The following is a 22,267-nucleotide window of genomic DNA, read 5'->3' as shown; positions in this document are numbered from 1 at the left end:
TCTGGAAAGCTCGGGGAACTGGAGAAGCAGACGCCGTAGGAGGAGGAGCTGCGGACGGCGGGGCCGCGGCGGAGCCCAAGAAGGCGCTGGAGTCTCTGGGGACAGAGCCGTAGGAGGCTTGGGAGGTGGAGCTCTGGGAAGCTCGAGAGGCGGAGCTCTGGGATGCTCGGGAGGCTCAAGTGAAGGAGCCCCGGGAAACTCTGGAAGAGGAGTCCTAGAAGGCTCGGAGGCCTCGAGAGGCTGACGCCGTAGAAGGATGAGCCACGGACAGCGGGGCCGCGGCGAAGCCCAGGAAGGCTCTGGGTCGGTCGAGGCTACAGGCGCTGGCTCTGGGATGGTAGAGGCTACAGGCACTGGCTCTGGGACGGTAGAGGCCGCAGGCGCTGGCTCTGGGACGGTAGAGGCCGCAGGCGCTGGCTCGCTCACAGTGACATGCGTAGGCGCAGGCTCGCTCACCGTGACATGCGTTGGCGCAGGCTCGCTCACCGTGACATGCGTTGGCGCAGGCTCGCTCACCGTGACAGGCATGGGCGCTGGCTCGCTCACCGTGACAGGTGTAGGCACAGGCTCGCTGACCATGGAAGGCGTGGGCACAGGCTCCTTACAGTAAGCCGCTAGATCCATATGTGGGTCTTTCGTTCTGTTGTGAACAGAAGGCAGCGAAGGCAGACGAGGAGACTGGATCTAAGCGCAAGCTTTAACAAAATAAAACAAACACAAAGGAAAACCCTCAATGGGGAAATAAACACAACACTGGGAAAACGGGCAGGGAAAACACACCGGGCTAACAACGTTCAACGAAAGACAAGGACTGAAACAAAAACCAGGATATAAATACATGAACACAGGAACAAGGGACCAATGATCAGACAGAACTCCAACAAGATGACGAGGGAATAAACAGAGGCAAAGGGCAAGTTAACGAGGGACAGGTGAAAACAATGACAGAGAACACCAACGCTGACAAGGAGACTATGGAACAAAACAAGGGACAAAAGTGAAAACTATGGAATGAAAAAAGGGACAAAAAAGGTAAACAAAGGGGCAACGGTAAAACAAGACAAGGTATATGTAACAATATGGATGAGGTCAAAATATCCTCAGAACTAACACAGAGAATCACTGAATGAATGAAGACCAAATAATAAAAACTAACAGGTATTTCATGACTTTTAACAAACCTCAACCACCAGAAAGAATCCGACAAGGATATTTGAGTCTTCCTGTTGATACCTTCTTTCCTAATCCTTTAAGATGTTTAAATTGCCAAATGTTTGACCATGGCTCTGCTGGATGTAAGAACAAGCCTATTTGTTGTAATTGTGAAGAAGGACATGCAACTTGTTCAAAGCCATCAAAGTGTATCAATTGCAAAGGCGGCTATCAAGCCTCATCTAAAGATTGTACTATATGGATCAAAGAAAATTAAATCCAAAAAGTAAAATGCCTTAAAAATATGAGCTACCTGGAAGCATGCAAAGAGGTTGAGAAGATGACTAACTTCAAATTAGAAAAATCCTTTGCCTCTGTAGCTCCACTGATGACGTATATGGTTGAATGTCAAACAGATATGACCTGGTTAAAAAAAGACAAACCACAACTAATTATCAAAAGTTCAACGTCCTCAAAAAAGAAGGTGCTAGAAACCCAAACTTCAACAAGTGAAGATCAAAGCTTGATAATAGAGAACTCTCTCTCTTCAAAAGGAAAGAAGCCACAGCATGGCACAAGAGCACATGAATCAAAGGCAGCAAATTAGATCTTGGAAGATTGAACACACAAAGGACATTGATATGGAGGGAGTATTAGCCCCCTGTAGCCATAGTGCTTCCCCTAAGGATAGGAGTAGAGGGCATATTTCCGTTCTACCTACCTGATCGGTAGTCACGTTATTCAGTGGAACTGTTGAGAAGTTAAGGCAAATTTTGCTGAACTTCAGCATCTATCTGCTTTACTTTATCTCCTTGCTGTTTGTCTCCAAGAGACACATTTATCACTAAACAGCACTTTTTCTCTGAAAAATGTATACATTTTAATGATTTGGCCAAAATATACATCGTCCGTCTGGCGGGCTGGCCATCTTATTAAGACAGGATGTAATTCACTGTCAGATCACAATAGACACCCACCTACAAGCAATAGCCTTATGTATAACTCTCTGTGGCAGGGCAGGGTCGGGTCGTGATTCCGCACACCCGGCCACTAATTGGGCTGATTAAGCCCGAGAGGGATAAAGGCAGCCAGAGACGGCAGTGTGACAGAGAGAGAGAGTTAAGGGCAGCTGCCCGACACCTGTGTGTGTGTGTGTGTGTGTGTGTGTGTGTGTGTGTGTGTGTGTGTGTGCTTTTGGGTTAGTTCTTGATTAAACTATTATCCGCCGGGGGACGGAGGAGACCGGCCACCTGAGAGCGGAGGAACGGCCGCCAACCGTGAGGGGAGGAGGGGCTCCTAACCGACCGCCGTGGGGCGGAGGAGACCCCTACAAAACAGATTTTAAGAGCCATAACACACTTTTCCAAATATCTGTTGTCCAATGTCTGTGTTTCTTTGCCCACTCTAACATTTTCTTTTTGTTTTTCTGTTTCAAAAGTGGCTTTTTCTTTGCAGTTCTTCCCATAAGACATCCACCCCTGAGTCTTCTCTTTACTGTTGAACATGAAACTGGTGTTGAGTGGGTAGAATTCAATGAAGCTGTCAGTTAAGGACATGTGACATACATGTGACATAAGAACATACATTTGCGTCTATTTGTCAAACTAGAGACACTGTACTTATCCTTTTGTTTAGTTGTAAATCTGGCCTTCCACATCTCTTTCTGTCCTTGTTAGAGACAGTTGTCCTTTGTCTTCGAAGACTGTAGTGTACACCTTTGTATGAAATCCTGGCAGTTTCAAGCATTGTATAGCCTTCATTCCTCAAAACAGTGATTGACACTGGTTTCTTGAGAAACTGTTTCTGTTTTGCCTTTTTTCCCCTAAAATTGACCTTGAGAAATGCCAGTCTATTGCGTACTGTGGCAACTCAAAAACATACACAAAGACAATGTTAAGTTTCATTTAACGAATCAAATATCTTTCAACTGTGTTTGATTTAATGGCAAGTGATTTTGTTGTACCAAATTAGCAATTTAGCATGATTTCTCAAAGATAAGGTGTTGGAGTGATGGCTGCTGGAAATAGGGACTGTCTAGATTTTATAAAAAAAAAAGTGATGGTGCTGTGTTTTATATCAGTAATGTCTTGACTATACTTTGTGATCAGTTGATTACCACTTTGGTGAATTAAAGTACCAATTTCCTTCTGAAACAGCAAAATCTGTACATTATTCCAAACTTTTGGCCGCCAGTGTGTATGTATATATATATATATATATAACAACTCTGGAAAAAAGTAAGAGTCCACTGCAAAATGATTAGTCTCTCTGGATTTAATATTTATAGGTATGTGTTTGAGTAAAATGAAAATTTTTGTTTTATTCTATAAAGTACGGACAGCATTTCTCCCAAATCCAAATAAAAAATATTGTCATGTAGAGCATTTATTTGCAGAAAATGACAACTGGTCAAAATAACAAAAAGGATGCAGTGTTTTCAGACCTTGAATAATGCAAAGAAAACAAGTCCATATTATTTTTTAAACAACACAATACTAATGTTTTTACTTGGGAATAACCCTGATTTCCAAGCACAGCTTTCATGCATCTTGGCATGCTCTCCACCAGTCTTTCAAATTGCTGTTGGGTGACAATATGTTCAATTCAAGCAGCCTGGCTCCTCTTGATCACATTGCAGAGGTTTTCAATGGGGTTCAGGTCTGGAGATTGGGCTGGCTATGACAGGGTCTTGATCCGGTGGTCCTCCATCCACACCTTGATTGACCTGGCTGTGTGTCATGGAGAATTGTCCTGCTGTACCTATGTGTTTACGTCAAGTTTATTTAAATCAATATAACTTGTTAAATGAGCTTAATGTCTTTTTAAGTACATTTTACTTTCGTAGTTCAATCAACATCATTCTAATTCAATTTATACTAAATAGCAGTTCAATTACTTATATTATCATTTAAGATGATTGATAAGCATACTCGTGGTTGGGGCCATCCCAATGTAAAAAGTAAAATAAACTGCCATTTGAGTGTAAATGGCCAGGTGATGATTCCTTGCTTTAATATTCGATCTTAAACTTGTCAAGGAGACACGCATGGGCTTCAAAACTTTATACGCAAATCACAATGATGGTGACAATCATCAAACACAGAGTAAAAAGATGGCTTTGCTTTTGGATTAGTGCTAGATGACAAATAACTGAAAGTGACAACAATCAACAGCTTAAATAAAAGCAGCAAACAGTAAAAAATGGAAAGACTGTAACACTGAATTTGCATAATTTATTCATGCCGCAGTGCATGCTGGGAATCTGAATGCGTGAGCGTGATGTGCGTAGTTCTCTTGACTTATATTTTTTATTTCAGCTGAATAGTTTTTCTTAGTTCAACAACTTATAACAAGTTCAGCCAACAAAAACTTGGATAGTTTAGTTATCTCAAGATCAATGGCAGGAAGTTATTCTAAATCTACATTTTAATTTATGATAACTTACAATCAAAAGACAACTTTATTCCAAGTAGGGATGCACCTATTGTCACTGCACCAAAATTCAGTAGTTGGTAACAGTACCAGTAAAATCTGACAATTCTCGATACAAATGGAAAGTATCAAATTATTTGTGTTAAAGTTTAAATGGTAGTTCCACCTCGTGACATTTTTGTAAATTTTATTGTCACCCAATTCAAAGGAATTCCACCGAGACATTCTTTCATGCACAGAACGAGTTGTAGTTCGATGTGTTTTTCTGTCCCCTTTTGATAGGAAATAATCAGCCATGATCATCAGCTGATTTATAGTAATCTACCAATGTCCGATAATTACATTTAACGCCCATTACCGAAGGTTGGGTGATACATTTGGGCATCTCTAATTCAATGTCTTTTGATGCCATGCTGTAGTCAAGAAATGTCAAATCAGGTTTGATATGCATGCTTGTGTAAACTCTTTTATATATTTTTTTCTTTAACCCTTTTACTCATAGTAAGAAAGTAATACTAGATTAAAACAACATGAGCGTGAGTACATTTTCATTTTGAGGGATTTTTGTTTTTTGTTGACCTATCCTTTTATTTGTTTGGTGTGTGTGAAAAAGAGATAGATACAAGGATGGCTGACAGAAAGGGTGGATTGTAAGAGAATTGACCACCCTTCTCTCTCTCTCTCTCTCTCTCTCTTTCTCTCTAACAATCCCTCCCTCGCTCTCTCAGCCCTGACCATAAATAACCGAAAAATGACTTTCAAGGTGCAGAGATGGAATCCATTTGGAATGTTCTCTAAAATGAAGAGTGATTTATGATTTCATACAATTCCTGCTGAAAGCATTCCGGGCTTGGCCCGGTCATCAATGTCCTGCCAGACTCTGTGTGGCATCAGAACTTTATGGCAAGGTAATGTTTGTCTTTAGCAAACATGATGTGGAAAAATCAATACTGGATAGGATAAATGGCATTAAAATATGGCAGCGAGAGGTTATTTACACTTTTAAAAAACATCTTCAGTATAATCTGGACAGATACACAGTATAGAAGCAGCTCAGACCATGCCTTTTCCGCTAGGCATGTTATTGATATGTAGGCCTATGTGATTTTAAAAAAGTGCAAGTGATCTAATCTTATATAATCTTATAATACTTTTCCATAAATCTAATTAGGTTTCATCAGCTAAGTGTACGTGTAGCTAAGATGTAAATGTACACCGATCAGCCACAACATTAAAATCACCTGCATAATATTATGTAGATCCCCCTCGTTCTGCCAAAACAGCGCCAACCCAATCAACAAACTTCCATGTGATTATCTAATCAGCCAATCGTGTGGCAGCAGTGCAGTGCATAAAATCATGCAGATACGGGAGAGTAGCTTCAGTTAATGTTCACATCAACCGTCTGATTGGGGAAAAATGTGATCTCAGTTCCAGATGGGCTGGTTTGAGTATTTCTGTAACTGCTGATTTCCTGGGATTTTCACACACAACAGTCTCTAGAATTTACTCTGAATGGTGGCAAAAACAATATACATCCAGTGAGCATCAGTTCTGTGGATGGAAATGTCTTGTTGATGAGAGAGGTCAACAGAAAATGGCCAGCCTGGTTAGAACTGACAAAGTCTATGGTAACTCAGATAACCGCTCTGTACAATTGTGGTGAGAAGAATATATTCTCAAAATGCTATTCTGAAAATGAGGGTTGGTGCTGTTTTGGCGACATGAGGGGGATCTACACTATATTAGGTAGGTTGTATTAATGTTGTGGCTATTGTAAATACAGACACATTATTAGAGGTACTTGCTCTATGAATTTCTTAGTGAATGTTTTAAGTCAACATGAAATGCTGTCATATTCAGTTAGAAAGAAAAAAAATATTGGAATGATCACATTACTTAAAATTACTTCTAAATGTCCTATGTAAACACAAACCTGCTTTTGTGTTCCATGGGGGAAAAAAGTATGTTTTTGGAACAACATTAGGATGAATGATTTTTTGAATTTTGGGTGAACTATCACTTTAAGTATAAGTCCAGTTTGATTTCTTGTTGACTTATAATTTAGACAGGGGGTTTTGGTCACACTGTAGGTGAGAGCATTTGGGTGTCTAGAATCGCAGGATTCTCCATCAGTGAAATAGCCAGTGCAGGGGAAGATACGGCAGGCCTGCCTGGAATAAATCACTTTTCCATTGTGTTTGTGAGATGGGGCTGTGCAAGGCTAGATGAAGAAGAAGAAAGATGGAGGGACAGGGACGCTTCAGCGGCTTAATGGAGTTGTTTTCAGCCCCGGTGCGGCTCAATCTTGCTCCCAGGGACCCCACGTGCTCTGTATGCCTTTTAAGTGCAGCTTTGTGGAGTATGTTAACCTGAGTGCCAACATCGTATGTGCGCTAGTAAATATTACAATTGCATCCACTGGTACTTTGGCCTGTGTATGCTCAGCTTTCTTTATTAAAGTCTTGCTCCTTTATCTAGTGAATTTACTGCAGGGCTCAACAATAGGGACTGTCACTTGCCCTTGTAGGTCAATGCTGCATTGCCACTGCATACAGTATATGTGAATGTGTTTTAATTCCTTGCAACATTTTCTTTCTGTGATGTATTGAACATTGTTGTTGTGAATTCTGATGACATAAAGGGATATTTCACCCAAAAAGGAAAATGCTCTCACTATTTACTCACCCTCATGCTTTCCTAGATGTGTATGACTTTCTTTAGCAGAATATAAATTAAGCTTTTTTAAAAAAATATCTCCGCTCTTTATGTCGTTACAATGTAAGTGAATGGTGATCAGACCTTTTGTAGATCCAAAAATCTCATTAAGAAATCATAGAAGTAATCCATAAGACTCCAGTGTTTAAATTCATATCTTCAGACGCATAGGTGTGGGTGAGAACATTTCCACTTTAACTTTCACTTTCAGATGTGAAAGTGAAACTAAACAGGCACCACATATGACATTCAGGTGTAAAAGTGAATGTGGAGATTTAAAAAGGATTAAATATTGTTCTGTTTCTCACCTACACCTATCAAATCGCTTCTGAAGACATGGATTTAAACACTGGAATCTTATAGATTACTTTTATGTTTCCTATATGTGTTTTTGGAGCTACAAAAGTCTGATCACCTTTCACTTGCATTGTATAGAGCTACTGAACTGAGATATTTTTATAAAAATCTTCATTTGTTTTCAGCAGAAGAAAGAAAGTCTTACACATCTGGGATGTCACGAGGGTGAGTAAATGGTGACAAATTTTTCATTTTTGGGTGAATTATACCTTTACATTTCACTCAAGTAATGTAGCTTGCTTACAAACGTTATTTTTTATTTTTTTTTAAAGCGAGCATGGTTTGTGTTATTCTTGGTAGCATCGGTAAGAATGGGCAAAAAAATATTTTTAAATCAGTATTTTTTAGCAGTGTATGATTTAAAAATTTTAATCTTTCATTTTAAGCTTATAATTTATAATATAATTATGGTTAGTGGACAAAAGGTTGTAAGAAATTATAAAAATAAGAAATCTTTTAAAAGTCTAGTTTAAAATGCATGTGTCAGTATCGTAAAATGTAATATTTGTGTCCATGTTTTTTAAAACATTTGATTACTTTATAAAATATATATATATATATATATAATTGTGGATTTATATAATTATTTTATTTATAATATAATTAAAATGTCAAGTGTCGTTGTAACCATCAAATAAAAAGTTTTAAAACACTTTCCTTGCAGCATGAATAGACATGCAACTTCATTTATTTATAAAAAACATTTTTTCAAACGTCTTAAAGTTTTTTTAGGGTTACTCCTATTGACCTGAACTAAATTAGCCATTTCATTAAAATTTGAAAATATTTTTTTCTTGTCACGTGACATCAAAATAGCAATCTGCATGTTGACTACACCACTTAACATTGATTTTGTAGACAAAAGTTTCTCAAATATTAATAATATTTTCGAACAAAATAGTTTCATTGCTTATTTTTAAAGAAATAATAACAAAAGATTGTTTCAAACTTCTGATGCCAACATTTCTTTTTTCCAAGTATTTTGTGCTTTTTATGAGACATTTGTTTATTGATTGTTTTTTGTCTTGTTATTTGACAGATTTTTACGAATAACAACATTCATGACTTTAAACAACAGAAAAAGTATCAAAATGAAATAAAAATGAGCATCTTGTCATTGACCCTTATTGCAAGTTAAAAACCTAATAAATAATTTGTTGTGTGTTTTGTAAAGAAAACCATTTCTGCCAATATTTTGCCTTAAAAGTAATATAATGGCCTGCTGAGCCAGCAGAAAAATGCTTTGTTGAGTGCTGTTTATTGTTTGATCTACTATTTCTAATAATTTATTTAGAATAGTGTTAACGTGTCCTTTTTTTGTGCTGAAGTGCCATTCCTAACAGGATGTATCTGCAGCAGTTACATTGAATAAGACTCAAGCGAGTCTAATGCTTTTACGTTTGCAATAATGCAATTGTAAAAGCAGGAGGACTGCTTTGTGTTTTCAGTGATGTGTGCTTGAAACAGCATGCATTTCACAAATTAAATGAAGCATTTAATTCAGAGAGAGTACTGGCAGGAGACTTTCATGGTAGTCAGTGACAATTTTCTCTGTCTGTGTTCCTTCCTAGGTCTCACTGAGTCTGTCATTGCAGCTGCCTGCTCCAGAGTCTGACAGAGCGTTCTGCATTTGGACAGGTAAGATTCAGACTGTAGACTCAAGTTGCATCATAGACTGAAAAAATTTAATTATCTGCAGTTTTCACTCAGTGTGGCTTTTGTTAAGGTCATGTCTCAAATACATGTAAACACTTGAAAGATGGCCGATTGGCTAACTTTGGTTGTAGGAGGAACTACTATGCTGGAAACTGAGCTAGCTTCACATTCATTGGCCTACTGTTGTGGATCGAGGAATATTAGGTCTGTTGTTTGTCATTTATTCACAGATTCAAGTTTGTGAGAAATGTAACAATCAGCAGATTTACTTTTTATCAGCTTAGAGCCATAGGTCACCTTGTATTTTTGAAGCCAGTAATCGATTTTTGTTTGTAATACTGTATTTGTTTTTATGAATCAGCAGGAAGTACCAACCATGGAACCAGAGCAAGTATTTAGCAGCTTGATTGATGAGGGAGAAGATGTGGTGCCTCTCAGCACCATGGACTCCTCCATTTCTAACCTAGTGGTTTTCTCTTATGCCAGGTTAGAATGGTATTTCCTAACTTTTTCTTGTTTCATTCATATTCAAGAAAAAGCATAAAGCACTTTGTAGTAAATTTTTCTTCCCTGACATTTCACCCTGTCCTTTGGCAATAATAGGCCTTGTCTTTGGGACTATTTAAACCCAGGCCCTGTTTACACCTGGTATTAAGATGCGTTGCTTTCTGGTGATCCAATCACTCAAGTGACCACATTGGATTTGAAGTCTGAACGCTAATCATTCCTGATGTGTTCCAGACCGTAGTGTGGCATGCATGATTTCTTGCTTGCACGTGGATTGTGGATCGTGTCGTTCACTTCCATATGGGCTCTCGGTTAAAAGAGTGTACTTTGCTGAGCATTTGACCGTGGGCAAGACGTACGTAGAAGTATACCCTGGCCTTTAGCTCCTACTGGTAATTGCTAGAACTATACTGTACCATAAATTGTCAAAAAGCATGCTTACAAATTGGCAGCCATTTAAAAACATGTCATGCAAAAAGATTTTAAAAAAAATTCCCAAACAAAATATAAATCACAAATATTTTATTATGTTATAGCAGATGCTTTACCTGTAGCTGGGTTTAGATCCATATATTTTGATGTGCATTTTGGGATATCGCTTGAAAACTGCTGGATGGAAACAACAAGATGCAAATAAAATCTCCAAAATGCACTCAAAAAATGTATACGCTCACTTGAAGTGGATACATTATTTATTCGATAAGAAGAAATGCACATAAACTATGATGGAAAAACATTTGCTGAAAAAACTTCTATTGAATTTATTAGGAATACATGATGTGTATGGAAAAAAGTCATGTGAATGAATAACAAGTTCATAACTGTACTAACTAGCGGACCAATCCAAAGCCGAGTTTGTAGGTCAAATAAGTCAAATACAAACTTGAACTGTGCCGAAGAGCAGGTATATTAACACTTTTGAAAAACATATATTCTATATCCACACGTTAAAGTCATAAAAACTGAGAAACGCTCACACAAATTCTCCCAGAACAATGCGATGCGCTGTCGCTCCCAGACATGATACAAAGTTCTTTACAGTCTGCGGGTTTTAAACTACACTCACCTAAAGGATTATTAGGAACACCATACTAATACTGTGTTTGACCCCCTTTCGCCTTCAGAACTGCCTTAATTCTACGTGGCATTGATTCAACAAGGTGCTGAAAGCATTCTTTAGAAATGTTGGCCCATATTGATAGGATAGCATCTTGCGGTTGATGGAGATTTGTGGGATGCCCATCCAGGGCACGAAGCTCCCTTTCCACCACATCCCAAAGATGCTCTATTGGGTTGAGATCTGGTGACTGTGGGGGCCATTTTAGTACAGTGAACTCATTGTCATGTTCAAGAAACCAATTTGAAATGATTCAAGCTTTGTGACATGGTGCATTATCCTGCTGGAAGTAGCCATCACAGAATGGGTACATGGTGGCCATAAAGGGATGGACATGGTCAGAAACAATGCTCAGGTAGGCCGTGGCATTTAAACGATGCCTAATTGGCACTAAGGGGCCTAAAGTGTGCCAAGAAAACATCCCCCACACCATTACACCACCACCACCAGCCTGCACAGTGGTAACAAGGCATGAGATCCATGTTCTCATTCTGTTTACGCCAAATTCTGACTCTACCATCTGAATGTCTCAACAGAAATCGAGACTCATCAGACCAGGCAACATTTTTCCAGTCTTCAGCTGTCCAATTTTGATGAGCTCTTGCAAATTGTAGCCTCTTTTTCCTATTTGTAGTGGAGATGAGTGGTACCCGGTGGGGTCTTCTGCTGTTGTAGCCCATCCGCCTCAAGGTTGTGCGTGTTGTGGCTTCACAAATGCTTTGGTGCATACCTCGGTTGTAACGAGTGGTTATTTCATGCAATGTTGCTCTTCTATCAGCTTGAATCAATCGGCCCATTCTCCTCTGACCTCTAGCATCAACAAGGCATTTTCGCCCACAGGACTGCCGCATACTGGATGTTTTTCCCTTTTCACACCATTCTTTGTAAACCCTAGAAATGGTTGTGCGTGAAAAACCCAGTAACTGAGCAGATTGTGAAATACTCAGACCGGCCCGTCTGGCACCAACAACCATGCCACGCTCAAAATTGCTTAAATCACCTTTCTTTCCCATTCTGACATTCAGTTTGGAGTTCAGGAGATTGTCTTGACCAGGACCACACCCCTAAATGCATTGAAGCAACTGCCATGTGATTGGTTGATTAGATAATTGCATTAATGAGAAATTGAACAGGTGTTCCTAATAATCCTTTAGGTGAGTGTATGTGTATTTTATTAATAAAAGTGTCACAGTGGCTACAATTTATCCTGAAGTGACGGTTTTGTTCTTTTGAACACATGGGATGGAAACGTCTCGGGTTACATTTGTAACCCTTGTTCCCTGAAAAAAGCGGAACGATGTCATCAGATATTTTTCCTTCAGAGCATACTGTGCTGTGTGTCTCACAAACCTGCTAAAAAAACTTTCTTCCATTTGTTAGGAGTTAATTGTTAGGCAGTGCGCAGAACTTTCTTTCCTCTCTGCTCTGAAAGAGATATATATATATATAAAAAATGACGGAGAAACGGAGCAAACGGTGCGTGTTTCCTTGTCAGCGTTAGATGACTGACAAGGACACGCATGAGTTTTGTTTTGTTTGTTTGGGGGAAGAGCACACTGCTCTCGCGCTGGGGCAGGGCGGGTGTGCGCATTGAGACCTTCTTTCGGTCAGAATGCTTCGCGCTCGCCTTGCTTACTTCCGAGAGCCGGCACCCACACTTCATTTGTGGGGCTCTCATATGGATCTGGCCGAGGAGCGAGAGACGGGTCCGTCCCTTTCGCTCGCTCTCTCCCCAGATCCGACTGGTCCTTCATGTGATCTTGAAGCACGCTCCGGTGCCCCTTCAGTTAATGAGGGGGACCTCGATTCTCTTGGATCTGCAGATTTCGAGTTACCCACATCCGAGCATTCAAAGCATGACTCAAATCCTCTGAAGAGTTACTCGATGTGGTTACTTGTGCAGTGGCCAGACTTCAATTAGACTGGCCACGCGACCAAGAAACCCCCAAACGCTCCAAGTTAGAGGACAGATTTCTGTCTGGTGGCCAAGGGAAGGGAACGCCTCATCAGTCCCTTCCCTTCTTTGATGACCTCCACGATGAGCTTGCTCTTTCGTGGAGGAAACCATATACCTCGTGCACTCACGTGCGCTCGATGTCGTTATATTCGACTATCGTGTGTGCTGAGGCGCGAGAGTATTCTATGATGCCGCCGGTCAAAGAGACACTTGCAGGTTCCCTCTCGCCGGGTTCGGCATCATCTTTGAAAAAACCTGCTCTCCCCTCTAAGCCATGCAGAACTACCTCCATGCTAGTGGGGAGGGCTTATCAAGCGGCAGGTCAGGCTGGTGCTGCGCTGCACACCATGGCTGTGTTACAGGCGTACCAGGCTGACCTGCTAAAATACCTGAGTGCGGGTGAAACTCTCGACGAAGAGGCTTTTTCAGAACTTTGTCGAGCTTCAGATATGTCTCTCCGTGCGACCAAGCAGTCAGCCCGTGCCAGTGGCCGGTCTATGTCCGCTTAAGTCAGTACGGAGAGGCATTTATGGCTTAACCTTTCAGGTATCAGGGATAAAGACAGTGTAAAGAGTTTTCTTACTTGATGCCCCAGTTTCGCCTTCTGGTCTCTTCGGAGACGCCGTGAATACGGTCATCTCCAGATTCCAGGAGGCAAAAAGCCACGAGGAAGCCTTTGGGCAGTTTCTTCCTCGCCGTACTCAGGGGACGGGGCCGTCGGCCACCCAGTCTCGCCCCGATTCTGCTAGGAGGGAGGCTCAAAAACAGAGCGTGGCGAGTCGTGCTCCCCCTCGTAGGGACTGGGGACTGGCTCGTCGCCCTCAGCAGCCCCCCAAGCAAGACCTCAGGGCTGTGATTTTTTAAAAGAAAGAAACCCTGACGGTCTTGTACCCAACCTTGTGAGGGTAGTTCCCTTCGGGACGGGGCGTGTGTATCATCCACTTCAGCCCTCCCGATACCCTCACAAAACCTCTTTGCCTTTGGTTTTTCGGGTGATAGATGCTTCCAACAAAGAGTTGGGTGTACCATTGCTTCCTGCCTTAATCCAGGACACTGAACACTCAACACCCCCTCAAAAGAAAGTGTTGAAATTAGTACCCATCTCAGAGAACCTGGCAGCGTGGAAACTTCTGCCAGATATTTCTATGTGGGTTCTAAAGACAGTAGAATGAGGCTACAGAATTCAATTCGCTCGCCACCCTCTGCATTTCAATGGCATGTTTCCCACTACCGTAAGACCAGAGCAGGCATGTCTACTGTGGAAAGTACTGAAAAATCTCTTGGTAAAAGGGGCAATAGAACATGTTCCCCTTCCAGAGAAAGAGTCAGGCTATTACAGCAGATACTTCCTGGTTGCCAAGAAGGGTGGGGGGATGCATCCGATTCTAGATCTTCGAGGCTTGAACCGCTCGGTAAGGGTGTTCAAGTTCAAGATGCTAACTGTCTAGTCCGTCGTGTCTCAGATCCAACATCACGATTGGCTGGTCACGATGGATCTCATGGATGCATATTTCCATATTGGAATTCTGCCACAGCACAGGAAGTTCCTGAGGTTCGCTTTCGGGGATGAAGCCTTCCAGTATCGGGTTCTTCCATTCGGCCTAGCCCTATCACCCCGCACATTCACAAAATGCATGGACGCAGCACTGGCTCCTTTGCGACTCCAGGGCATCCGCATTCTGAATTATTTAGACGACTGGCTGATACTAGCAGTCTCAAGAACTGGCAGTTCAGCACAGCGATATCGTCTTGGCTCATCTAGGTTCTCTGGGTCTGAGACTCAACGTCAAAAAGAGTGTTTTTTCTCCGACCCAGGAGATTACCTATCTAGGGATTATATGGAACTCGATCACGATGTGGGCACAGTTGTCTCCCGCTCGTGTCAGGTCCATCCAGAACTCCCTTAGCAATCTCAGGCTAGGTCAAGGTTACACTGTTTGTCAGTATCAATGAATACTAGGTCTCATGGCATCTGCATCCACGGTGATTCCTTTGGGCCTTCTCCGTATGAGACCGTTTCAGCTGTGGCTAAAAGCCAGGAGATTTAATCCAAGGGCCAGTCCCCTAAGGCAAATAAGGGTTATGCGGCGATCGCTTGATTCCCTTTCTGTGTGGTTTAGACCCCGGTTTCTTACCTTGGGTCCCACTCTCGGTGTGTCATGTCGTCGCAGGATGCTAACGACAGACACCTCTCTGACGGGTTGGGGTGCGGTCTTAAGTGGTCGTCCAGCCCAAGGGGAATGGGAAGGGTCATCAGCTCGATTGGTACATCAACTGCCTCGAGCTGATGGCGGTATTTCTGGCCCTGAAATACTTCCTCCAACATCTGAGAGGCTGCCATGTCCTTGTGCGGGTTGACAACACAGCAGCAGTCTCCTACATAAACCATCAAGGAGGTCTACATTCTCGCCACCTGAATTTGCTGGCAAATTCCAGGGCAAGCTCCTGTCACTCAGGGCAGTTTATATCCCTGGACGCCTAAATGTGGGAGCAGATTTTCTATCCAGACAAAACATACTGAGGGGCGAGTGGAAACTCCACCCCGAGGTAGTACAACAAATTTGGGAGAGATTTTACAGAGCAGAAGTGGACCTTTTCGCCTCTCAAGTGACTGCGCAATGTCCCCTCTACTTCTCTCTGAGTCACCCAGCCCCCCTGGGTCTGGACTCGATGGCGCATACATGGCCCAGAATGTGTCTGGATGCGTTTCCCCCGTTTTCTCTGCTCCCGGGAGTCTTGGCCAGAGTTCACCAGCAAGGGTCTTGCCTCTTACTGATAGCGCCTCACTGGCCGAACAGGATTTGGTTCTCAGAGATGATATCTCTCCTCGACGGCTCGCCTTGGGCGATTCCGGACAGGAGGGACCTTCTGTCTCAGGCACAGGGGACGATATTTCATTCCCGGCCCGAATTGTGGAAACTTCATGTTTGGCCCCTGAAGGGTACCCACTGAGGGACACAGGGCTGTCGCCTGAGGTTATCGAGACCATTCTTAGTGCTAGAGTACCAGAAAAATCTACACCAATAAATGGGGTGTCTTTGAAAAGTGGTGCAGTTTACATGGTGCAGATCCAGTTAACTGCAAAATTGTTTCAGTTCTGGACTTTCTGCAGGAAAAACTGTCAGCAGGCATATGCCCCGCTACTCTCAGGGTTTATGCGGCCGCCATTTCGGCTTGCCACGCCTTGATAGACGGGGTGCCTTTGGGGAGGCATCCTCTACTCGCTCGCTTCATTCGTGGAGCCAGGCGACTGAGGCCTCCTGTTAGGACCAGAACTCCCTCATGGGACTTAGCAATAGTCCTGGAGGGTCTGGTTGAGACCACCTTTGAACCTCTAGAGTCAGCGTCTGACAGACTTCTGACTCTCAAGATATGGCGATTACCTCACTTAAGAGGATCTGGGATCTACAAGCTCTGTCTGTTTTGCCGGCCTGTTTAGAATTTGCCCCAGGTATGGCCAAAGCTATTTTGCATCCTCATCCTGACTACCTTCCTAAGTTGCCTTTTTCGACACTACATCTTGTCATTCTGGAAGCCTTCTGCTCCATGCCGATTTTAACGGCGGAGCAGGAAAGACTTCACGGACTCTGCCCAGTCCATGCCCTTCAGACTCATGTCCACCGCACTAGCCAGTGGCGTAAGTCAGGGCAATTATTTGTCTGCTATGGGGGGGGGGCGGCCGCTACTAAGCAGACTATGTCACATTGGGTGAGGGATGCTATTGCCCTGGCCTATGAGGCGTGCGGTCAAGCTTCGCCAGTAGGTGTCAGGGCTCACTCCACCAGAGGGGTCGCCTCCTCTAAAGTCTTGGCTAGAGGGTTCCCTCTGCAGCAGGTTTGTGACGTGGCAGGCTGGTCCTCTCCGTGCACATTCATCAGTTTTTATGGAAGGCTCATGCCTGAACAAGTTTGTGATGCGGCAGGCTGGTCTTCTCCGCACACGTTCATTGAACTTTATGGGTTAGATGTTTTTGCTACTCCGGACTCTTACGTCCTTGAGTCGACATCTCAAGCTCATGTCTGAACAAGTTTGCGATGCGGCAGGCTGGTCCTCTCCGCACACATTCGTAAAATTTTTTGGTTTAGATGTTTATGCTACTCCAGGCTCTTAAGTCCTTGATTCGACATCTCCAGCTCATGTCTGAGACCTCTCGCATTCTTGTGAGCACACTTCACAACCGTAGGGGTCCGTTCAGCCCCAGTGCGGCTGGGTATTGCGTTCCCAAAAGCGCTTAGCATAGTGCATTATCATAGTGAAGCTTTTTGTAAAGGGAACGTCTCGGGTTACATGTGTAACCCGTGTTCCCTGAAAAAAGCGGAACGAGATGCTGTGCTTCTTTGCCGCACTGGGACATCCCAGGACTGCTCTTCAGAAAAAGATATCTGACGACACGCTGGTGACGCCTCTATTTATAGCCTGGCCACAGGTGCATCTAATGATCTCACCAGCCGAGGCTATAAATTCCGGTCAATGTTCATTGACGTGTTACACACATATTCACAGCTGGTCACAATGCAGGATTGTTCCCAAAAGAGCTTAGCAAACCGCATCATCACAGTGAAGCTTTTTGTAAAGGGAACGCTGCTTTATTCGCACATTGTTTTTGTGATATGTTTTTTTTGCATTAATAAAATTTGTGACAGATTATTTTTGGAGGACTCTTAAAGGCATGAAATTGACTTAACCGAACAGTTTCCATTGATGAGTGATCAGTTTTGTGACACCTGGGGCGGGAGCTGCTCTCCCATAGCAGCCTTTTAAATTGCGTCTTTTGGGAAGTCATGCACCAGCTGAGCACCACAATAGAAAAGAAGGGGGCTACTAATGGATATCTTTCTCTAAGTCACTGTATTATGGACTGCATAATTTTGTGTGTGGATAATTAAGTTCTCAGGGCTGCAATGGACTCTTTTCCCTACAGCAAGCCATTGTAAATGGAAAAAAACTCACCACCAAACCTCCTCTACCTCTTTGGTGCAACTCTCCTCTGAGGACACTTTATATCCCATGCAACCCCTTTCTCTCTAAATGACACTCTCGAATGTGTAAATTTATTGCAACTCTCAGGCACCTTATAGGAAACAATCTTATCTTACATTATCGCCCTGGGTTGAGGTGGCCCATGTCAAGACTTTCAAAAGCGTAAGTTGCCAAAAGTGGACATTTCTGGTAGCTTATGGTAAGGGGCCCTTGTTGTTTATAGAACCAACTTAGACTGCCTTAAATGCACCATCAGATCTTACATTCAGGGAACTTAATTCTCGGAGGATGTATATTGAGATCTCAAGGACCAAAATGGAGCACTATAGATGGGCCTCTGCTGACACTACATGCACTTAGCACCAAACAGCTTTCATTACATGCTACTGAATAAATTATTCATGGAATAGGTGGGCTATTTTGTGTGATGTCTTGAGAAGTACTTTGACATGGTACCCTGTCTTCCTGTGTCCTTCTCCTCACACCAGGACATTGCATTCATTACTAAAGATTAGTGCCAACCTTGGGTATTGATTGAAGCTGTTTACTTCAAACTTGATTCTATAAGTACATTCAAAGGTGTCTATGGAGTGAAATAATCAAGCCACCTTTGACTTGATTACTGCCTGGTTCCACCCATTGCATGGAAGCTTTCCTTTTGTACAAAGAATATTCTATGAACATTTTTAGAACCTACAAAATGTACCCTCTCTTTTCCTGGACATGTTTACCTGCTAATGTCAAGTAATTTGCTGTCTTTGTATGGCGGAATTTAATTATCATTGAATCATGTACATTTTACAAAAATACATATTACATACACCTGTCAGCCACAACATTAAAACCACCTGCCTATTATTGTGTAGGTCCCCATTGTGCCGCCAAACAGTGCCAACCCGCATCTCAGAATAGCATTCTGAGATGATAATCTTTTCACCACAATTGTACAGAGCTGTTTTCTGATTTAGCATAGACTTTGTCTGTCTGAACCAGTCTGGCCATTGTTTTGTTCAGAAAATCTCAGGAGATCAGCAATTACAGAAATACTCAAACCAGCCCATCTGGCACCAAAAATCCTCCATGTTATCTAATCAGACAATCATGTGGCAGCAGTGCAGTGCATAAAATCATGCATATTCGGGCCAGGAGCTTCAATTAATGTTCACATCAACCATCTGATTAAGGAAAAAATGTGATCTCAGTGATTTGGACCGTGGCATGATAGTTGGTGCCAGATGAGCTGGTTTGAGTATTTCTGTAACTGCTGATTTCCTGGGATTTTCACACACAACACTCTCTAGAATTTACTCTGAATGGTGCCAAAAACAAAAAAACGTCCAGTGAGGGGCAGTTTTGTTGATTGAAATGCCTTGTTGATGAGAGAGGTCAGCAGAGAATGGCCAGACTGGTTAGAAGTCTACTGTATTTCAGATAACAGCTCTGTACAATTGTGGTGAGAAGAATAGCATCTCAGAATAACATTCTGAGATGCATTTTACATGCAGTACAATTATTATTAAATGAGGACCTAAATTAATTAAAATTCAATTCATTTTGGAAAATTTAGGATTAATGATGTTAACTTTAAAAAATAATGAGGTTAATCATGTGTAATTTATTGACAGCCCTAATTCTTCTGTTTAATTATAAAAAATAATGTGTTATTCATAATACCAACATTGGTGTATACTGTACATACACTTACAATATCACTTACAATAATGTTTTTTTTTTATTAATATTAGGAAGGAATGCATTATGTATCTTGAACATATTTTTTTTTTTACATTTATTAATCTTGATTAAATGTTCATTTATAAATTTATTAGGGCTGCCAATTTAACACGTTAATTCAGTGTGATTAATTCCATAAAATTTTTTAAATTTAATCATGCCCCCTGACCGTAATAAGGAATTTTCTTACGATTGGAGCAATTCAAGCTTGAATAACCACCTTCATGTTTTTATGAGTCTCAGTCAGCAGGGGGCAGTAAGCGCAACTCCAGCAGCTGTACAGACAAAAAACCCCAGCAGATTGCTCAAGATGATGGCGCGTTCTTGCGCTCATACACATTTGGATGAGGCGCAGTTGAGTGCAGGGATCTCAAGATGTGTTTTTCAAAGTTTCAAACTACGTTTAACTTGACATAACATCTTAAAAACACTGTTTATGCATCCAAAGTGAATTGCCTCAAAAACATCCCTTTTAGGCCTGATTTCTTGATCTCAGACAGATTGACAAATTGCACAATGGATTGCTGTATATAGTTGAAGCCAGGAGTTTATATACACCTTAGCCAAATACTCCCAAATGTTTTTCACAATTCCTGGCATTTAATCGTCAATTAAAAACTGACTAGTGAATGTAAACTTCTGACTCCTACTGAATGCTATTGTATTCTAAAGCAACGTTTAGTAATGTCTTTTCAATGCTTTACTCGTCTGCCACAATAATGAAATGTATACTTAAATGATCTTATTATATTTATCATATATTTTATTTATAGTTGTATATATATATTTATTTACTCATCAATTTGGGGGCCTTTCTCTGCAAATATTAATATGTGCGATTAAATCAATGAATCAACATTTGATGTAATTAATTCAATTACATTTTTTTTATTGATTAACAGCCCTAAAATATATGATTGTTTGTTGTTAGTCCATGTTAAATTTAACATTAGCCAAGAATAATGAATGCTTAAAGTAATGTTCATTGTTAGTTCTAGTTAACTATTTCTAGAACTATTAACTAATATTAAAGAATTCAACCTTATTGTAGTGTTACCATATTATTTAGAAATGTTTCATCCTCTTCAAAGTCCTGCTTTTCTCATCAAAGTAATGAGCAGTATTCTGAAAAATAAAGATGGGACAACTGCATAATGCAGTGACAGTGGGAGTTGAAGACAGACTGTACACCATATTTCACCCCCCACAGTTACCAATTTGAGAAAGTCTGAGTCAGCTTGAAGTTATGTTCCATCTCTGAGTGTGATGCTTAGACACATCTTTTTGCTACTCAACATTTATTTTCTTGATTGATTCCCCTGTACAAGTTATAGTCAAACATTTCTATGCAAGTGTTGTGCATATAACAGTTGTAGAATCATCATGCTCAAAATATTTTTGTTTTGCCCCAACCATTGCAATTGATGTTATTTATATTGATTTTGATAAAAGAGGATGCTTTAGAAATAACGGTATTTGTTATAAAATTTGTATTCTACTATTTCATCCTGTTACTATCATTTACTGTTTTTTGGGATGCGCCACATTGGACTATTCCAATGTAGACAGCTTCATTTAGTATAACGGGATCTATTTGCTTTTTGACACACTGCTTGTGTCGGGTGTAGGCTGGGTGTACCAAATTTACCAAATAGCAAATTACTGAGTGCACCTTTAACTGAAGGTTGCTTTAGAGGGACTGTCAGCAGTTAGTGTATTTCTAAATACACCCATTTACTTGATTTAAGAATTGTTCCAGATATAAGCAACCCTTCGCTTTGATGTAGTTTTTCTATGGTATATCTACGTCCTCTCCTTCATAGTGAGGAAGAAGAAAAAGAACAGGAAACAAAGGCCCCAATACCAAGCAGTCTGCCAGAGGACACACATATTACATCAGAGGAAATCAACAGTGACTCTACAGAGGGTCAAGACACAGTTACATCCGATGACCCCACAGAAGCTGTTAAGTTGCAAAAAGGGGTGCAAAGAACAGAAGCCTTCACCTGATATTTCAGACCCCGGTCAATCACAGGAAGTAAAAGAGCAGCAGCCAGTCAGCAACCCAGCAGATCCACCTTTGGAGAAGATAACATACCAAAAGCTGTTGAAGGAAGGATGCAGATATAACATCGAACATCGAGGTCTCAAAGGTTTGTATACCTTTGTATGATAATGAAAGCACTGTATAGTAAAGACCTGCCACCTAAAAGTGTAGTAATAGTTAAACTTGGGCCCACTGGTGGGTCAACAGGGAATCTCTATATTGAAAAACGTTTACACTCAAAAATGTAAAAGTCCCTGTATACATACAGTACTGTGCAAAAGTCTTAGGCACATTAGATGTTTCACAATAGCATTTGTCTTAAGATGGTTATTTATATCTTCAGTTTTAGTTTGTCAATAGGAAATATAAATGTTAGACTCCAAACATTATTTTGCAAATAGAAAATATTAGAATAGAAGAACAGAGAGCCCTGCAACAGATGTCATGGCCCCCACAAAGGCCCCCACTGAACATTGTGTCTGTCTGAGATAACATATAGAGACATAAGAAATTGATTGGGACCGGGCGTGCGACATTCCAGCCCGACCCCGCCCCCCTCCGCTCCACGCCATGTTTTTTGGGGATGTGTTAACATACAGGAATTTTGAAG

The 22,267-nt window shown here is 41.4% G+C and overlaps 1 pseudogene; it reads left to right on the top strand.

The window, feature by feature from the left end:
* LOC127624917 (rab proteins geranylgeranyltransferase component A 2-like) overlaps nucleotides 1-22,267 on the top strand; it is a 119,149-nt pseudogene that overhangs the window by 34,178 nt on the left and 62,704 nt on the right.

This window comes from Xyrauchen texanus, chromosome 31 (assembly GCF_025860055.1).
Source record: "Xyrauchen texanus isolate HMW12.3.18 chromosome 31, RBS_HiC_50CHRs, whole genome shotgun sequence".
NCBI lineage: Eukaryota > Metazoa > Chordata > Actinopteri > Cypriniformes > Catostomidae > Xyrauchen > Xyrauchen texanus.
Note: the sequence above shows the minus strand (reverse complement) of the source record. Positions and strands in the feature narration are given on the sequence as shown.